The sequence below is a fragment of the Lucilia sericata genome, unplaced genomic scaffold (genome assembly GCF_015586225.1).
Source record: "Lucilia sericata isolate MDLA Ls3-8-SP2 unplaced genomic scaffold, ASM1558622v1 Contig001951F_arrow, whole genome shotgun sequence".
Lineage (NCBI taxonomy): Eukaryota > Metazoa > Arthropoda > Insecta > Diptera > Calliphoridae > Lucilia > Lucilia sericata.
The window spans coordinates 27,904-48,766 of NW_023995825.1; the positions used below are offsets into that span (position 1 = coordinate 27,904).

The 20,863-nt window shown below is 30.5% G+C and overlaps 1 long non-coding RNA gene across 2 annotated transcripts; it reads left to right on the top strand.

Annotated features, from left to right (window-relative positions):
- The first annotated feature begins 6,821 nt into the window (after positions 1-6,821).
- LOC119613063 lies at positions 6,822-20,199 on the top strand. 2 transcript variants are annotated; one of them, XR_005232201.1, is made up of 3 exons: positions 6,822-6,926; positions 7,511-7,597; positions 20,138-20,185. It is a non-coding gene; the product is annotated as an uncharacterized LOC119613063 (long non-coding RNA). The 2 variants fall into 2 exon arrangements; XR_005232202.1 differs by having other exon boundaries at positions 6,828-6,995; positions 20,138-20,199.
- Positions 20,200-20,863: the final 664 nt, after the last annotated feature.

Here is a 20,863-nt window from a genome sequence, read left to right on the forward strand (position 1 = left end):
ATAATATAGCCTATATTTAAGATTTTGTCAGGGCCGAGGGATTTTCAACAAATTTAATAAGTTTATGAATTTCTACTTCAGTGTGCTTGGGTATGTTATGAGCATTAACTGTAGATCTACAGTTTTGACTGTAGACAAGGGTATATTCTTGATTTTAGAGGAAATAGGTTATATCTATTTAGCCCTTTTGGACCCGGATTAAAATGGAGGCATATGCATACAGGGTTTGCATTCTGATGCAATTACTACACCTTGCTATAGTGTTACAGAGTACAAAAACGTCTACGTCTTGAATATATACAAGACGTAGAATGTACCTGTACACCTCAGACGTACATATGTACGTACAACAGACTTCATATGTCTGTTGGTACGTTACTTATTCATGGATGCAGTACAGAAAAAGTAACAGTAACAGTCGCAAAACAGTAAAAATACACATGTTTTTCGTGCATTTTCCAAGAGTGAATGTCTAAACAGTGCGCTAGGAAATAGTGCAGCAGAGTGCTGCAGCTGTGCATATTATTTATAAAGTAGTAAGTGTTGCAAGTTGATTGTTGTATCAGCACGTTCAAAATTTGTTTGTTGGTCAGTTAGAGGTTTATTTCCATTTAGTTTTTTGTTTCTCTATTAACGATCACTTAGCAGTAGAAATACATAATAACAACTTTTAAAGAAATGTATAGAGTGTAAATTTTTATTATTGCGCGAGTAGAAAAAAATAAAATTATTAGTAATTTTTTTTTTGTATAATACAGTTGTTAGAAATTAGTGATGCACCAGCATTATAATTTCCTTTCACTGCAGCGTGGAATTAGTTACAAATAGTGCAAGGGAACCTCACATGTAAAAATAGTCCATAGTTTTAGACTAAAAACTTAGTCAATACTATAAACAGTTCTATAGTCAAGACTATATACAGTTCTATATTTATTACTATAGACTTCTATTACTAATTGTTCTAAGGTCAGGACTAGAGACCGTTCTAAAGTCAAGTCTATAAACTTTTTTAAAGTCAAATTGTTCTCTAGTCAAGATTATATATTATTCAATAATCATGACTATTGAATGTTTTATAGTCAGACTATAGACTTTTATATAGTAGAAACTACGGATTGATTTATGTTTAACGCTAGAGATTGTTCTATAGTCAAGACTATAGACTGTTCTATAGTAAAAACTATATACTGTTCTTGTCAAGACTATAGACTGTTCTATAGGCATGACTATAGACTGTTCTATAGTCAAGACTATAGACTATTCTTTAGTCAAGACTATAGATTGTTCTATAGTCAAGACATGAGACTGTTTTATAGTCAAGACTACAGACTGTTCTATAGTCAATACTATAGACTGTTCTATAATGAAGACGTAAGACTGTTCTATAGTGAAGACTTTAGACTGTTCTATAGTCAAGACTACAAACTGTTCTATAGTAAATACTATAGACTGATCTATAATCAAGACTATAGACTGTTCTATAATGAAGACTTTAGACTGTTCTATAGTGAAGACTTTAGACTGTTCTATAGCCAAGACTATAGACTTCTCCAAAGTCAAGACTACAGACTGTTCTATAGTCAAGAATATAGTCTAGTCTATAGTCTAAAGGCTATTCTATAGACTTCTCCAAAGTCAAGACTATAGACTGTTCTATAGTCAAGACTATAGACTGTTCCATAGTCAAGACTATAGTCTGCTCTATAGTTAAGACTATAGACTGTTCTATAGTCAAGAATATAGTCTAGTCTATAGTCTAAAGGCTGTTTTATAGACTTCTCCAAAGTCAAGACTATAGACTGTTCTATAGTCAATATATACTGTTCTATAGTCAATACTATATAATGTTCTATAGTCAAGAATATAGACTGTTCTATAGTCAAGACTATAGACTGTTCTATAGTCAAGACTATAGACTGTTCTATAGTCATGCCTATAGACTGTTTTATAGTCAAGACTATAGACTGTTCTATAGTCAAGACTATAGACTGTTCTATAGTCAAGACTATAGACTGTTCTATAGTCAAGACTATAGACTGTTCTATAGTCAATACTATAGACTGTTCTATAGTCAAGACTGTAGACTGTTATATAATCAAGAATAAAGACTGTTCTATAGTCAAGACTATAGACTGATATAGTCAAGACTAGGGTTCTATAAATCGACTTTCGAATAATCGAACAATCGACTTTTTGTCGAAAAAGTCGAAAAGTCGAAGTCGACTATTTTGTTCCAAAAAAGTCGATAACTCGACTATCGTCTGTAAAAAAAGTCGAAAAGTCGACTTTGTTAATAAAAGTCGATAAGTCGAATAAAGTCGAAAAGTCGTAAAAAGTCGAAAAAAGTCGAAAACTCGAAAATTGTAGGAACAAGTCAAAAATAGTCGAAAATTTTAAAAAAGTGGAAAAAAGTCAAAAACTCTATAATAGTCGGAAAAAATCGAAAAATAGTCGGAAAAAAGTCGAAAGAAGTCGAAAATAGTCAAAAAGTCGAAAAAATCGAAACGTCGAAAAAAGTCGAAAAGTCGAAAAAGTCAAAAAGTCGAAAAAAAGTCGAAAAAAGTCGAAAATTCGACTATTTATAAAATACTTATAGTCGAAAAGTCTAAAAGTCGACTTTTATTTAAATGAAAAAGTCGAAAAATCGACTTTTCATAAAATGTAAAAAGTCGAAAATTCGAAAAGTCAACTTTAACTAAATTAAAAAGGTCGAAAAGTCGACTTTTCGTTTCAACTATAGAACCCTAGTCAAGACTATAGAAAATTCTGTTATCAACACTGTTTAATGTTCTAGGCTGTAGACAATTCTATAGGTGATACTTTCGACCAGGCAAGGAAAATTCGGAACTTAAGTACTTTTTTCAGTAAATTTTCGATAAATACCCCAATAAGTCTATAATCTAGTCTATAGTATAGTTTATAGTCTAGTCTAGTCCATGCGTGGTATATACATAGATTACTTACCTTTATTTGTTGTTGTTGTTGTCTCCTTATTTCACAGCTGAAAATATAAATAATTGTAATAATAACAACATATTAATGATTTGCTAATACATACCTACATACACATATTCCTCCTCTTACATTAATACTCAACAACACCATCTTTCGTGTTTGGTTGCTTACGAATGGCCCTGGAAAACAAATAAACAACGACGGCCTTCTAACAATTGCCTTAATAAATTTGGCAAATTGCATATTTTTATTTAATTTTTTTAACACTCTTTTCACTAATTTCGAAAACTCTTTTCATAAATAATTTAATATACCGATATAAATTAACATTTATTTAATATTATACAACAAAAATATTTTATTATTAATAATTAATTAACGTTTTAGCTTAATTTAAACATCACTATTAAACTTAAACAACCGAACACTTTAGAAATATTAAGAAAACTAATGAAATGGAACAATAACAAAAAGCATCCATCACTTATTGCAGTTGTTGTTGTTATTATTAGATATTTGCTCTCTAAATGGAGTACTAATAATAACAACAACAATGACAATTTCTATTACCATTTGTTGCTTTAGTTATTTGTATTCTTCTTTAGTTGCTAAAAATTTGTAAAGTGTTCGGTCGTTTAGAGTTAATAGTTCTGTTTTAATTAATTTAAAATGTTAGTTAATTGTTAATATTGAAATATTTTTGTTTAAAATGGTTTATTAATATCGTTATGGAAAAATGTTTATTAGTTTAATAAAGTTGTTTTTAAAATTTGCCAAAAATTTAGTGCAATATTGTTAGGCCGAGCGCCGGGTAATTCGTTTTGTTAAGTGGAGAGTTTGGAGAGAAAAAAAAATTAGTTAAAAAAAAGTTTCAGGGGAAAAGTTGTGAAAATAATGAAAAAGTGTTGGTGTGTATGTATGTAAATGCATACATATTTACATACATATAAGAGTTATTTGAACAACAAAAGAAAAAGGTGAGTGATTTGAAGTACAATTTGTTTTTGTTTTTTTTTTATTAAATTTATTATTTTTTTTCTTATATTAAATATGACTTCAAAAAGTCTATGGTCTTTGCTAAAGAACAATCTATAATATAGACTATACAACTCTCCATATTCTTCACTACAGAGCAGTCCATAGTCGTGACTATAGAACAGTCAATAGTCTTGACTATAGAACTGTAAATTGTCCAGATTATATAGAAGTCTTGACTATCGAACAGTCTAAGTCTTGACTATAGCACAGTCTATACTCTTGACTATTGAAAAGTCTATAGTTTTGATTATAGAAAAGTCTATAGTCTTTACTATAGAAAAGTCTATAGTCTTTACTATAGAAAAGTCTATAGTCTTTACTATAGAAAAGTCTAGTTTATTATATAGTCTACTCTGTAAATAGTATTCATTATGGAATACTCAGTAGTCTTAGCTATAGAACAGTCAATAGTCTTGACTATAGAACAGTCAATAGTCTTAGCTATAGAACAGTCCATATAGTCTTGACTATAGAACAGTCTATAGTCTTGACTGTAGAACAGTCTATAGTCTTTATTATAGAATAGTCCATAGTCTTGACTATAGAAAAGTCTATAGCCTTGACTGCAGAAATGTCTATAGTCTTGACTATAGAACAGTCAATAGCCTTGACTATAGAACAGTCCATATAGTCATGACTGTAGAACAGTGTATAGTCTTTAGTATAAAAAAGTCTATAGTCTTGACTATAGAATAGTCCATAGTCTTGACTATAGAAACGTCTATAGCCTTGACTGCAGAAATATCTATAGTCTTGACTATAGAACAGTCTTTAGTATTCTATAGTTAATTCTACAGTCTTGTCTATAGTCTACTCTATAGTGCAATCTATAATCTAATCTTCAGTCTAGTCTATAATCTAGTCTATAGTGTCTATTCTATAGTCTAGTCTATAGTCTAGTATATGGTCTAGTCTATAGTCTAGTCTATAGTGTAGTCTATATTCTAGTCTATAGTCTAGTCAATAGTCTAGTCTGTAGTCTAGCCTATAGAAAAGTCTATAGACTTAATGAAAAATTATTTTAGTACTTTAAAACCTAAAAAGTACTGTTTTTGTTGTTAGTTAGAACTATGTATTTGAAAATTTCAATTTTCCATGCCTGCTATCGACTGTTCTATAGTCAAGACCAATTTTCGAATAGAAAATCTTAAAAATTTGCACTTAATATAACGAATTGTTTAGAAAATCTATATTTATACAGATTTTCAAGAGATTATCCGTTAATATACCTATAACTAAAGAAAAATTTAAATATAGGAAACCTCTACCACATATTTTGTTTCCTATTAAATATTTAGAAATTTGTTCATTTTCACTAAAGAGTACCTACCAGCCCTAAACTCCATATAAATTAAAAACATATTTGGTACTATTTCTGTAATTACAATTAAAGTATTACAATTTCTATACCAAAAGGTTTCATTCACACGCAACTTCTTCCCCTTTGTAGCATAATAAGTACTAAAACATATGTTTGCTTCTAAATAAACCCACACTTACCAACACTGTTAATAATCATTCGTATTTTTGTTTTGTTTATATTCGCTCTTTCGTATAAACAACAAAAATGCCAACAGCACTGTTGCCAACTTTTTTCCCAAAAATATCGCTAAAGTCGACTGAAAAATAGCTAGAAAATAGCTAAATTCAAGACATTTTGAAAAATTTAGCGATAAATCATCAATATAATATTTATTATATGATTCTGAAAAGAAATAGCTAAAAAAACTAGCTAAATTTTTCAGATTTTTTATATTATTCTAAAAAGTCAGCGATTTATCGCTAAAATCTATATACATACGTAGGAATGGGATAGTGATACAAACACATCTTATAACAAACACATAAGAGAATCTTTTTTTATGTTAAATATTTTCACTTTGGGTTAGGAAAAATGTCAAGTTGAGGTTAATTTCGATATGCGACCCTATACAGATTGCTTTAGAAATGTTGTAAAGATAAATTGAATTTCGAAATGCTGGCCTTTATGGATCGATCCTTTATTTTCGGCATATTTATTTATTTTTCCATTACAATACAATTACAAATTATATTCTAACCTAATTTACCGAGCAGGGTGACGATAACCATACGACCGTTGTAGTGTAGCAGACCAGGATCTCTGCTGAGAATCGAACCTACAACCCCCAGACTGACAGGCTAGCACACTACCAACTAGACTACCGGGGCACCCAAGATTATTATACACTCCTTTTGTGGGAAGTTTATCTGCGATATCGATATGCGGCCCTATACGCCTTAGAAATGTTGTAAATTTTTAGGACTTTATGGACCGATCCTTTCATCACTTATTTCCAATGTTCACTAATTTTTAGAATTATGGTAAATTTTATTATCATATCACTCATTTACTAAAAGACTAGAATAATTAAATATTCGTTTTTTAATTGAGTACAACAAAATATACCCCTTTTAAAGTTTTTCGTATAACTTTACCTGTACATACGCACAAATATTTACTCCTAATTATGTTCTTCAGAACATTCAAAATAAGTATAATACACACAGCTAAAACTCAAATAACTTACATTGAATGCATATTTTTATATACATACATATATGTAAATATCGTCATTCGTAACTTTTAAGCGATATTATCAAAATATAAATGAATAAAAAATGCCTTAAGATCTAAAGAAAAATCGCTAGATTTCCCGCTAATAGCTAAATCATATTTTTCCCCGCAAAATGGGATTAAAAATCGCTAGATTTGACGAGAAAATAGCTAAATTGGCAACAGTGGCCAACAGAATTCTTCTCTCCACCAAGTTCTCTTGCTGTTTTTAAGTTTTTCTTTATCTCTCTTTCAGTTTTATTCTACCGGTTCGTGTGTTTGTCACATTTTGCAAAGTGTTCTTATTGGAATTTAGTGAAAAATAAAGAAAATTCTATTAAATTTTATTAAAATTGAAGTAAAGTATAATTAAAACTTAATTAAACATTAAACAAATGTTGGACTAATAAAAACTTATCAAATAAAGGTGTATTTTTGCTGTAAAATTTGTTTAAAGTTTTGTGTTGTTTGTGTAGCAAACTTGTGAAATACCCGCGTGTTTTTTTCTTCTTTGTTATTAAGCTAAAAGCACAATGTTAAATTAAGAATTTTGATGTTAAAATAAAATTGATAAAGAATGATAAAAACAAATAAATAAAGAGGGAAAATAGTATAAAAAAATAGCAGAATTGTTTTGATGTTGAGCTTAGTGTTGCCACTAGTATTGTTTGGTTGTTGTTTTGTATAGTGAAGGAATTTTTGTGTATAATTGTTATGGGTATTTCTTGTAAAAGATAGTGGGCATTATGAAAGTTAAGGTGTTGTTGATAGTTGGATGAAAATTTTACATATTGAATTGGTCTTATTGGACTTTTTAGATTAATTAAACTTCCATTAGTTTGAAATACAAAGATAAAAATTAATTAAAAAATAAAATTGTTAACGTTTTTTAAAAAAACTTTTTTTTTAATTTATTTTGTTTCATAAAACTTGTGCTTTTAGCTTAATACCTATTAAATTGGATTATCAACATATTTTACCGAACTAATTCTGATAATATTCGAGTACTTCATCATTTTTTTAGTTAAGGTAAGATCCTGAACATATATTTTATTTACTACAAAAATAGCATAATCCAAAAATTCGGATTTCTTAACAATAGATCTATCTGTAGTCTCAACTATTTTTTATAATTTCGAAATGTCATGTGGAGATAACAATTTGATCGGTATTACTCAATTCGAGTCAAAAAGACGGTCTTGTTTGCTATGTTTTCAATGCGAATTCAGTTACTTCGTTTGATAGATAGATAGATAGATAGATAGATAGATAGATAGATAGATAGATAGAATAGAATGATAGATAGATAGATAGATAGATAGATAGATAGATAGATAGATAAGATAGGATAGATAGATAGATAGATAGATAGATAGATGATAGATAGATAGATAGATAGAGATAGATAGATAGATAGATAGATAGATAGATAGATGATAGATAGATAGATAGATAGATAAATAGATAGACAGATAGATAGATAGATAGATAGATGATAGATAGATAGATAGATAGATAGACAGAGATAGATAGATAGATAGATAGATAGATAGATAGATAGATAGATAGATAGATAGTTAGATAGATAGATAGATAGATAGATAGATAGATAGATAGATAGATAGATAGATAGATAGATAGATAGATAGATAGATAGATAGATAGATAGATAGATAGATAGATAGATGATAGATAGATAGATAGATAGTAGATAGATAGATAGATAGATAGATAGATAGATAGATAGATAGATAGATAGATAGATAGATAGATAGATAGATAGATAGATAGATAGATAGATAGATAGATAGATAGATAGAAAGATAGATAGATAGATAGATAGATAGATAGATAGATAGATAGATAGAATATAGATAGATAGATAGATAGATAGATAGATAGATAGTTAGATGATAGATAGATAGATAGATAGATAGATAGATAGATAGATAGATAGATAGATAGATAGAAGATAGATAGATAGATAGATAGATATAAAGACTGTCATCTCACTTCGAATTTTGAGGCATTTTGTATCCAACCCAACATCCTATTATGTTTCGGTTGCAGCTCTATTTGATCTTGCTTAATTTAATTCACATTAAATCGGTACCCACTTCTCTTTTCTTTATATGCTCTTATTAATTTCTTGTAAATTAAATATAATTCGGTTCATTTTTTGTTTACTTAATACAAGATGTTTTTCTTTTATGGCTCTTACAGTAGTGCTTAACTTTTTGAAAACATTTTAAACATTCATTAACTTTATCTTTATTATTTTAGCTATTGGTCTTATCAGACTACAATAAACCAACAACAACAACAAAATTAATACAAATAATAGAAAGTAGTATTCGTTTTGTTGTAGTTTATATTAAATTGATATCGAAGACAATACAATATTACTCGCACTGTAAAAAAATAGTACAAATTATAATCAATTACTGGTAATGAATTGTCTACAATTTGTTATTGCATGATTTCTGCACATTAATTAAAATTGAAATAAATACACATTTTGATCGCATACTATATGCTCACAGTTTGTATAGACTATTTTTTTTTGTGAGTGTATATTTTGGTTCATTCGATTAACTAACTAGCTGTTAGACTCAATGACTGACAGTATGTCTATTAGAGTGACTGAATAACTGACTATTGGAACAGCATGTTTCAAAGCGTTTTCATTTATGTTTGCTTCTATTATTGCTCTCATTTTTATAAAACATTTTTTTCTTTATCATATTTTTTTTGTGTTAATTAAATTATCGCGTTTTTTAAGAGTTTCCACTTCTACTGTTTTTTGTTTTAATATTTTCTTTTGTTTTTTGGTTTAGTTTATGTTTTTTTCGTATGTACTTGAATTTGCTGTTGTTATTAGTAATGTTAAGTAGTTAATAATACAAGAAGATAATTAATAATTTTATTTTGGTTTTTGCAATTAATAATAACACAAGTAGGAAAGTATACTCGGGCATGGCCGACCATATAACATCCTACACCATGAGTATATTTAAAAAATTTTTATTTTTCACAAAGAAACTTTTATGTTGAATTTAACCTTAATTCCAAAGTATTTAACCAATTTATTGATAAAAACCAAATTTTCTAAATGAGGCTTTACATATATAGGAGTATAGGTCAAACATGGGCCAATCCTCATTAAATTTGGGAACAGGTTATATTTTTAAATAATATGTAGTTAATTATGTTGAGTTAATTATGAGACGTTTAAGACATTTTTTGAAGGGGGATTTGTATGGGGGCTAGGGTCAAATAAGGGGCGATCATTACGAAAATCTGCAGTGTCATTTATACTTATATAAAACTTATTTGTGCCAATTTATAGAGAGATAATACATAGTATATTTGACGAAATTATGTCATAAAAAGCCCAAATCGGGAGGTACGGTTGTATGGGGGCTAGGTGAAATAATGGACCGATTTCAACCATTTTCAATAGGCTTCGTCCTTGTGCCAAAAAAATGCTTGGTCTAAATTTCATTAAATTATCTTGAAAATTGCGGCCTGTACCTTGCGCACAAGGTTTACATGGACAGCCAGCCGGACAGACGGACGGACGGACATGTCTTAATCGATTCAAAATGTGATTCTGAGTATATACTTAAAGGTAGGTGTAGGACCAATATTTTTGTGTGTTACAAACATCAGCACAAACGTATAATACCCTCCCCACTATAGTGGTGTAGGGTATAAATATGGCTTGAGATTTTGTAATTTCGAGAGGAGGTTTAAGGTGTTTCTGTGAACATTTGGCAAAAGGATTTGGTTTACAGTTTTAATATAAACTTTAAAATGTTCAGTACTTTTAAATAAGTTTAAGATGAAGTTTAGGCTACTTAGACCATAATTTTTTACCATATGTACGCTTGTTACTTAATTTCTAAGGAAAATAATTTTTAGCTAAATAAAGTATCAAATTTAGTGCCTAAAACTTAGACTCATAGTAGAATTTAGTTATAGTTAAAAAATTGTATTTTTCTTGTAGTTGACACCTCAAAACCAGTGTCAATAATAATATGTACGAACAAATATTAACTTTCAAATATTTATCCATAGTCTGGGTAATTTAAGATGTTTTTAATTTCTAAAATTTCTTTAAATTCTTTTTAATAATTTTGTAATTTATTATTGCCGTGAATATTTCCTTGCAGAGCGAAAGACTTCATAATTAGTTTAGATTTAGCTTATTTTTCTGCAGGTTTGAGTCTACGTCTGCCTATCCGTCTCTTAGTTTGTTCAGTTCAGCCATTAAGACACATTTTATTTTCAACAGAAAATGCACTGATGCAAAAATTGAACCCTAATTATTTGTGGAATGAAAATTGTCCCTTTTTATAAGAGTTACAAAAAAAAAACACACATTTTTTTTAAGTACAAACTACTACAGGGGACTTAAAAGAGAGAGAGAGAAAAAACAACACAGCAATCGAAACAATCCCTAAGGAACTTTAACGAAGTTTACATACTTTTATTTTTTAATGTCATTGAAGTTGATGCGACAAGTGAATGTGAAGTACAGAATATGGTTAACGAAAAAAAAAAGTAGTGGACAGACATTGAGATAGAAATACATATAGACAGGTTCATTTATAGCTACGAGGCTAATTGGCAAGGGTTATGTGTGAAGTGAAATATTGAAGGTGAATTGGATCTAATAGATTTCCTATATATTATTCATTTGGCTTGAGAACATGAACACTACTTCAAAATTTGTTTCGCCGTTTGTAGCGAAACATTTAACGTTTACGCTAGCATGGGTCGCTGGACATGGGGACATACATATACTACCACCAAACAGTTAATACCCTTGATAATGCTCTCACCTATTTCAATATAAGTTAAGTTCACTATAAGATAGGATTTATCTATAATATACATGAAAAGTTCACGCTTGACATTAAACCTTAAAACACTCCATCTTAGGAACTTTCATATTGGTTATAACCAGACATTTACCAGTTGGTAAACATGTCAAAAGGTTACAATTTTCCTACAGCCATTATTTACACCTTCCCCGCCATTTTTCAACTTTTTATAAACTTAGAACACTGTGCTGTAGTACAAGGGAATGCCCCTTTATATATCCGCATATATATCCTCAGAATATGCCCGTTCATCTTTGACATCCGTATAAACATTTTGGGTAAAAATATGCAGACTAACATTATTGGGCGTGGCATCTCACATATTAATCAAATACTAAACTTCGTATATATGGGAAACCCAAACAGCTATAGTCCTCAACAGTCAACTTTGATACTGATATGAACAAGTAGAGGAAAAAAATGGGATAATTATATATAGTGGGCGTGGCATTTCTCATATAAATTAAATAACAAAAGTGTTATATCTGTTGTACTATAACATCTAGAGTTGCCAAACGAATTGTCCTGAAAGCAACGCTGATCAGCTGGAATAGGAATACTTAGTACTTTCACACGGGAACTTATGATTGGACCCAAGTTTGTTATGCTTAAGGCATATGCCATATTAACCTCATTTAATCTTTCGATTAGATTAGCGACAACGGTGTCGATGCTTCCTATAAACTGATACTCAGGAACATATACTAATTCCAAGTCTTAGGGTCTTGGTCTTCTTTCCAAGCCATAAGAAGGGTAAGAAAATTATAAGGGAATCTCGCTATAAAACCTTAGACGCAAAAACTTTTACATACGGGCGGACTGAAGCCGACCAGGCAGATTAACAGTTTTCAAAGTTTTTCTTTTGTAATAGAATCATTAAAAATTTTACAAATGTGGCTTAGACATACACTTACACAGAGGGGGAAAAAATATATACGCCTGGTACCATATTGACACCAAACTGCTTATAATTTTTCAATACCATCCGTTGTCAAAGTACATACATACGTACGACAACACTGTGTAATGTTGACAACAATTCGTTGTCTAAATCTAAATTTTACACACATCCGTTGTCTAAATGTTAACAAACAATAGTGAGCTGACCACTCTTGTTAACATTTAGACAACGGCTATGTATAAAATTTAGATTTCGACAACGAATTGTTGTAATGTTGACAACGTTGCGTTGTCTATTCTCGGATTTGGATGAAGTCTCAATCGTGGGGCGAACAGTTCATTACATGACGAGCTGTTGAGAAAAATCTATGAGTTAGTAAAGGAGATGGGCCTGAGTAAAAAAAGGCCAAAATTGATGACATGAAAATGTCAGCGAATGAGAGTAGATGCACAAAACTCTCAAATCAGATATATATATAACTGCTAAAGCTCAGTTAAAAACGATAATAGCATGCGGGACGGAATGACTGACAGAATATCCATGTCAAATAGAGCTTATTTTACCAAGAGGAATTTGAAGGAAAAACTTTACTCATGTTAGGTCAGGTATACTTATAAAGGGATACCACTAAAGTTAATGCTAAACTACAACATTGGAGGTATTAGGAGACAAGGAGGGGCGCGAGCCGTCTGTGTTATAGATGTGTTAAAGAAGACAACAGAAAGTAAAGAAGAGGAATAAAACTGATCAGGCTAAAGCTTCTAGATGATAAATCTGTAGATTAACTCAAAGTTAAAGGTTAGATTTTGATAAAAATAGACTAAAATGACAATTAAACCAGTTTTTCTGTTTTGCTTTCCTTATAATTCTTAACCCTTCCTCGTTAAAATTTTATATATGGCAACAACAGACAATATGTTGTCTGAATATATATATTCGGAGAAAAGGCTTGGCCTGTTAAGTTTAGTTCACTTCAATTGAATTGTCTGTCCATCCGTTCGTCCGTCCGGCTTGTCGGTGTGGTTCGTTCGTTTGTTGTTTGTTTATAATTCTTGGGACTAGTGATATTAAACATAAAACAACAACAACATAAAATATCAGTAAAAACACAACCATGATAATAATGATGACAATGCTGACAATGACAATGATAATAATGATGAGAAAGGAGAATGTCGACTCAAATTACTACTTCAATTGAAAAAATACTTAAAAATGAAAAAAAAGGAAGAAAAAAAAAAGCTCATATATTGGTAGGATTTCTTTTGCTTAGATTACTATTTGTCTTAATAATCCATATGAATAGTGGACAAGGGGTACATTTCATTTTTGAGAAAGATTATATAAACAAACAACAAAATTCCCGTTAAGATTTTTACTGTTTTTCAAGCTTTCGGAGCCATACTCTCTATGGGGGGTTGTAGACTTTAAGGAAGTAATTCTATACGATACCTATATATTTATATAACATACAAGTTCTTGTTTTGTTATATGTTTAATATGAAATTCAATAAATTCTAACATGATGATGAAGAAAATCCAAAAAAAAAAAAGTTTGTCCATTTAACTGACAAAACTATTTTAATTACTATTTATTTCTTCTTACACAACTAATCATGTTAAACCCACAATACCCATCCGCAGTCAAGTCCCATCAATAGCAAAACCACTGACATTGCCACACTTAGTTAACCCTTTTATTCCTCCAACAATAAAAATCTCTCTAAAACCACAATTTAAACATAAAATACCATTATTATTCCTTCAAAACAAGAACAATTTTCAAATAAAGCAACTTCTCAAACTTTAAACGCTTAAAATTAGTCTATAAATTCAAATGCGTGTCGTCTGTTTAAAAACAAAAGAAAACTCCAACTAAACTAAACTGTATTATTATAAAAGGAGTATTATGTGTATTTTCTCTAATAACATGTCTAATTATAAGTTTTAATGTAAATTATTAGATGACCATATGATTATTTGTCTTGTACCATATATTTTTTTTCTGTTAGAGTTTGTGTTTTTTTAATTTCATTTCAAAAAAAAAACTTGACATTTTCTAATTACACAACATTTATCATCAATTATAACAGACACGCAAGCTGTTTATTTAGTTTTTTTTTTAGCAGTTTTTAGTGTAGTATTATTTAGAGAATATTATTTGTGTATGTTTTTGTTAATTTGAAATTCTTTAAAGAAAAAAAAAAATTCACTAAACAAATGACGTGTTGAGTTCTTTGGTTGCGTTTATTCTTAGTTTTTTTCTTCATACACATTTTGTCATTTCTATGGAACTATATTAATGAGCTATATAGCAATTTTGGTAGTTTCGCTTAGTTATGGGTTTTGCAACTAGCTTTGAGAAACAAGAAGTGCATACAAAGGATTTTAATATGAGTTGCTGAAAAATAGAATGAATAGTTCAGTAGCTCTACTGAACTGAACTAGAACTGAACTAGAACTGAACTAGAACTCAACTAGAACTGAACTAGAACTGAACTAGAACTGAACTAGAACTGAACTAGAACTGAACTAGAACTGAACTAGAACTGAACTAGAACTGAACTAAAACTGAACTAGAACTGAACTAGAACTGAACTGAACTGAACTGAACTAGAACTGAACTAGAACTGACTAGAACTGAACTAGAACTGAACTAGAACTGAACTAGAACTGAACTAGAACTGAACTAGAACTGAACTAGAACTGAACTAGAACTGAACTAGAACTGAACTAGAACTGAACTAGAACTGAACTAGAACTGAACTAGAACTGAACTAGAACTGAACTAGAACTGAACTAGAACTGAACTAGAACTGAACTAGAACTGAACTAGAACTGAACTAGAACTGAACTAGAACTGAACTAGAACTGAACTAGAACTGAACTAGAACTGAACTAGAACTGAACTAGAACTGAACTAGAACTGAACTAGAACTGAACTAGAACTGAACTAGAACTGAACTAGAACTGAACTAGAACTGAACTAGAACTGAACTAGAACTGAACTAGAACTGAACTAGAACTGAACTAGACTGAACTAGAACTGAACTAGAACTGAACTAGAACTGAACTAGAACTGAACTAGAACTGAACTAGAACTGAACTAGAACTGAACTAGAACTGAACTAGAACTGAACTAGAACTGAACTAGAACTGAACTGAACTAGAACTGAACTAGAACTGAACTAGAACTGAACTAGAACTGAACTAGAACTGACTAGAACTGAACTAGAACTGAACTAGAACTGAACTAGAACTGAACTAGAACTGAACTAGAACTGAACTAGAACTGAACTAGAACTGAACTAAACTGAACTAGAACTGAACTAGAACTGAACTAGAACTGAACTAGAACTGAACTAGAACTGAACTAGAACTGAACTAGAACTGAACTAGAACTGAACTAGAACTGAACTAGAACTGAACTAGAACTGAACTAGAACTGAACTAGAACTGAACTAGAACTGAACTAGAACTGAACTAGAACTGAACTAGAACTGAACTAGAACTGAACTAGAACTGAACTAGAACTGAACTAGAACTGAACTAGAACTGAACTAGAACTGAACTAGAACTGAACTAGAACTGAACTAGAACTGAACTAGAACTGACTAGAACTGAACTAGAACTGAACTAGAACTGAACTAGAACTGAACTAGAACTGACTAGAACTGAACTAGAACTGAACTAGAACTGAACTAGAACTGAACTAGAACTGAACTAGAACTGAACTAGAACTGAACTAGAACTGAACTAGAACTGAACTAGAACTGAACTAGAACTGAACTAGAACTGAACTAGAACTGAACTAGAACTGAACTAGAACTGAACTAGAACTGAACTAGAACTGAACTAGAACTGAACTAGAACTGAACTAGAACTGAACTAGAACTGAACTAGAACTGAACTAGAACTGAACTAGAACTGAACTAGAACTGAACTAGAACTGAACTAGAACTGAACTAGAACTGAACTAGAACTGAACTAGAACTGAACTAGAACTGAACTAGAACTGAACTAGAACTGAACTAGAACTGAACTAGAACTGAACTAGAACTGAACTAGAACTGAACTAGAACTGAACTAGAACTGAACTAGAACTGAACTAGAACTGAACTAGAACTGAACTAGAACTGAACTAGAACTGAACTGACTGAACTGAACTAGAACTGAACTAGAACTGAACTAGAACTGAACTAGAACTGAACTAGAACTGAACTAGAACTGAACTAGAACTGAACTAGAACTGAACTAGAACTGAACTAGAACTGAACTAGAACTGAACTAGAACTGAACTAGAACTGAACTAGAACTGAACTAGAACTGAACTAGAACTGAACTAGAACTGAACTAGAACTGAACTAGAACTGAACTAGAACTGAACTAGAACTGAACTAGAACTGAACTAGAACTGAACTAGAACTGAACTAGAACTGAACTAGAACTGAACTAGAACTGAACTAGAACTGAACTGAACTGAACTAGAACTGAACTAGAACTGAACTAGAACTGAACTAGAACTAACTGAACTAGAACTGAACTAGAACTGAACTAGAACTGAACTAGAACTGAACTAGAACTGAACTAGAACTGAACTAGAACTGAACTAGAACTGAACTAGAACTGAACTAGAACTGAACTAGAACTGAACTAGAACTGAACTAGAACAGAACTAGAACTGAACTAGAACTGAACTAGAACTGAACTGGAACTGAACTAGAACTGAACTAGAACTGAACTAGAACTGAACTAGAACTGAACTAGAACTGAACTAGAACTGAACTAGAACTGAACTAGAACTGAACTAGAACTGAACTAGAACTGAACTAGAACTGAACTAGAACTGAACTAGAACTGAACTAGAACTGAACTAGAACTGAACTAGAACTGAACTAGAACTGAACTGAACTAGAACTGAACTAGAACTGAACTAGAACTGAACTAGAACTGAACTAGAACTGAACTAGAACTGAACTAGAACTGAACTAGAACTGAACTAGAACTGAACTAGAACTGAACTAGAACTGAACTAGAACTGAACTAGAACTGAACTAGAATTGAACTAGAACTGAACTAGAACTGAACTAGAACTCAGCTAGAACAATAATTTTTAAAATACTTTTCTTCACATGTGTTCCCCAGTGCTTATTATACCCTGCACTTTATCCTAACTCAAGATATAAGAGGTCTTCCCAAATTCTCCATTACCAACTAAAATACCATTTCATGCATTTAATTTTTATTATTTTTTTCAATTATTACTATTGTTATTATAATTTATAGTAGCCGTTATGAATTGAGCCGATGTAGTCACTGAATGTATATTAAATGTTTGTAAATGTGAATTCCTAATTCTTCTTAATATTCATTTACAAGAAAAATACAGTATGACCACATAATTATAGGTAAATAACAAAACGAAACTATTACCAGTTTTACAAATGTATATTTTTGGTATTATAGTTTTTCATTTTGTTTTTAATTTGGGTTTAAATAGCTGAAAAATGTTTCAAAGTATGAAAAACACTCATCAAATGTCATTTTTATGACAGTTTGATGTCATATGACAGGTTTTTTGTGTTCATGTTAATGTTGTTATTGTCTTTTGTGTATTTCTTCTCCTAATAACCAACTTGTATCGTGTCATAAATTATTACAATAACAAAAAGGAAAATATAATAAAAAAGTAAAATTACCTTAAAAATTATTCAAATTTCAAAAAATAATGAAACATAAATTTTAAAAATGATCAAATGTTAAAAAGAAATTTAAATATCCCAACAATATATCATTTACTTTTAACTTAAATTTAAATTACCTTTTTAAGAAATCCACACTTCTCTATTTAAAGGCACATGAATTTTAATAATATTATATTTATGTATTTTTGTTGGACTGAAATTCTTTAAAAAGAAATTAAACATAAATAAAAGAATTATTTTTGTTAAAAATTCACATTTTATATATATTTTATGTTTAGGTTAGTTTTGAAATAGTTTAATATTTTTATTTATAGTTTTGCTTTTATTTTGGCTTTAAAGAGTCATAAAAAATTTAAACATCGTGCTGGTTTTTATTTAGATCGTTTAATTCCATACCTGTACGTGGCTATAAAATATTTTTTATGTTTTACAATTTTTGCATAAAAATTTATATAAAATTTTATGACAATTTTAGGTATTTCGAATACTGGGTTTCTGATCTAGATTTTTTAATCGTAGAATTTATTATGGGTTAGTTTTAATAAATGTTAAAATATAGTGTGATGTAAGGTGTTATAAACAGTTGTAATAAAACGTTGACAGAACTAGAACTGACCTAGAACTTGAACCGAATTAGAACTGAACTGGAACTGAACTGGAACTGAACTGGAACTGAACTAGAACTGAACTAGAACTGAACTATAACTAAACTAGAACTGATCTAGAACTGAACTAGAACTGAACTAGAACTGAACTAGAACTGAACTAGAACTGAACTAGAACTGAACTAGACGGAACTAGAACTGAACTAGAACTGAACTAGAACTGAACTAGAACTGAACTAGAACTGAACTAGAACTAGAACTGAACTAGAACTGAACTAGAACTGAACTAGAACTGAACTAGAACTGAACTAGAACTGAACTAGAACTGAACTAGAACTGAACTAGAACTGAACTAGAACTGAACTAGAACTGAACTAGAACTGAACTAGAACTGAACTAGAACTGAACTAGAACTGAACTAGAACTGAACTAGAACTGAACTAGAACTGAACTAGAACTGAACTAGAACTGAACTAGAACTGAACTAGAACTGAACTAGAACTGAACTAGAACTGAACTAGAACTGACTAGAAATGAACTAGAACTGAACTAGAACTGAACTAGAACTGAACTAGAAACTGAACTAGAACTGAACTAGAACTGAACTAGAACTGAACTAGAACTGACTAGAACTGAACTAGAACTGAACTAGAACTGAACTAGAACTGAACTAGAACTGAACTAGAACTGAACTAGAACTGAACTAGAACTGAACTAGAACTGAACTAGAACTGAACTAGAACTGAACTAGAACTGAACTAGAACTGAACTAGAACTGAACTAGAACTGACTAGAACTGAACGAGACTGAACTAGAACTGAACTAGAACTGAACTAGAAACTGAACTAGAACTGACATAGACCACTAGAACTGAACTAGAACTGACTAGAACTGAACTAGAACCTAGACTGAACTTGAACTGAACTAGAATGAACTAGAAACTGACTGAACTGAACTAGAACTGAACTAGAACTGAACTAGAACTGAACTAGAACTGAACTAGAACTGAACTAGAACTGAACTAAACTGAACTAGAACTGAACTAGAACTGAACTAGAACTGAACTAGAACTGAACTAGAACTGAACTAGAAATGACTGAACTGAACTAGAACTGACTAGAACTGAACTAGAACTGAACTAGAACTGACTAAGGAAAACTGAACTAGAACTGAACTAAAACTGAACTAGAACTGAACTAGATCTGAACTAGTGCCATCAATATTTTGAATACTGACATTGGCCGAAGTGTGACAAGCCTAAAAATTCCAATATTTCCTGATGTAGAATTCTGATTAATCTGCTATAACAAGCAACACAAGAAATTTCTTTATTTGCAAATCTTATTATCTTTTCAGTTTCATTTGGTATTCATATGTATCAGTTGAAGGAATTCAAATTTGTACTTAAAATTTACAATATCCTTGGTATAAATATTAAAGATCTTGATTATTTTCTTGTACTATTTAAGAATCGCCTTAAGTCCACCGACTGCAATGGATAAGAGGATAATGAATGCACAATTTAGTAAGTTAATTTGTTTGCATAAAAAATCCCTTTGTCTCCCTTTCTATTCCCTAATTTTATTGAGCCCTGATCAAAGGACCCTTCCCTTATTTGCTTCAAATTATAAAATTAATTTCTAGATTTAACTATTTATGCTAATTAAACAAAAATAATAAACAACTCAATTAGTTTCAATTTTGCCAATAATTTGAAAACGCAAAAGAAAACACACACACACCAAACAATAAAACAATACCAATCAACACTTAACGCCTGTCAGTCTTAAGTCAATACAACAATCAATATACAGACAACAACGTTTACCTATTGTTTGGGTCTCTCTGTCTGTCTGTCGTTTTGCAGCAAGGATATGTTTTGCCATTTCCTCCACTTTTGCACGTACAAACCGTTCTTTGTTTATTGGCAATTATGGATAAATTAAAAATATATAAATTTCACAAAAACCCAAAAAGGATGTGTCATTTGTGTTGTAAAAAAAAATTAAAATAAATAACAGGGGTTGATTTGCAAAATTGTTTATTGAAAATAAATATGACTGTTTGTTGGTTAATGGTATTATTGACATAATCAATATGATAATTATTTTTTTGTGTTGTTTTGTCAGTCATATATTATTTTCCTTTTTTGGCTTTGGATGAAGGGTATGAGTCCTTCGACACTGTGAAAATTT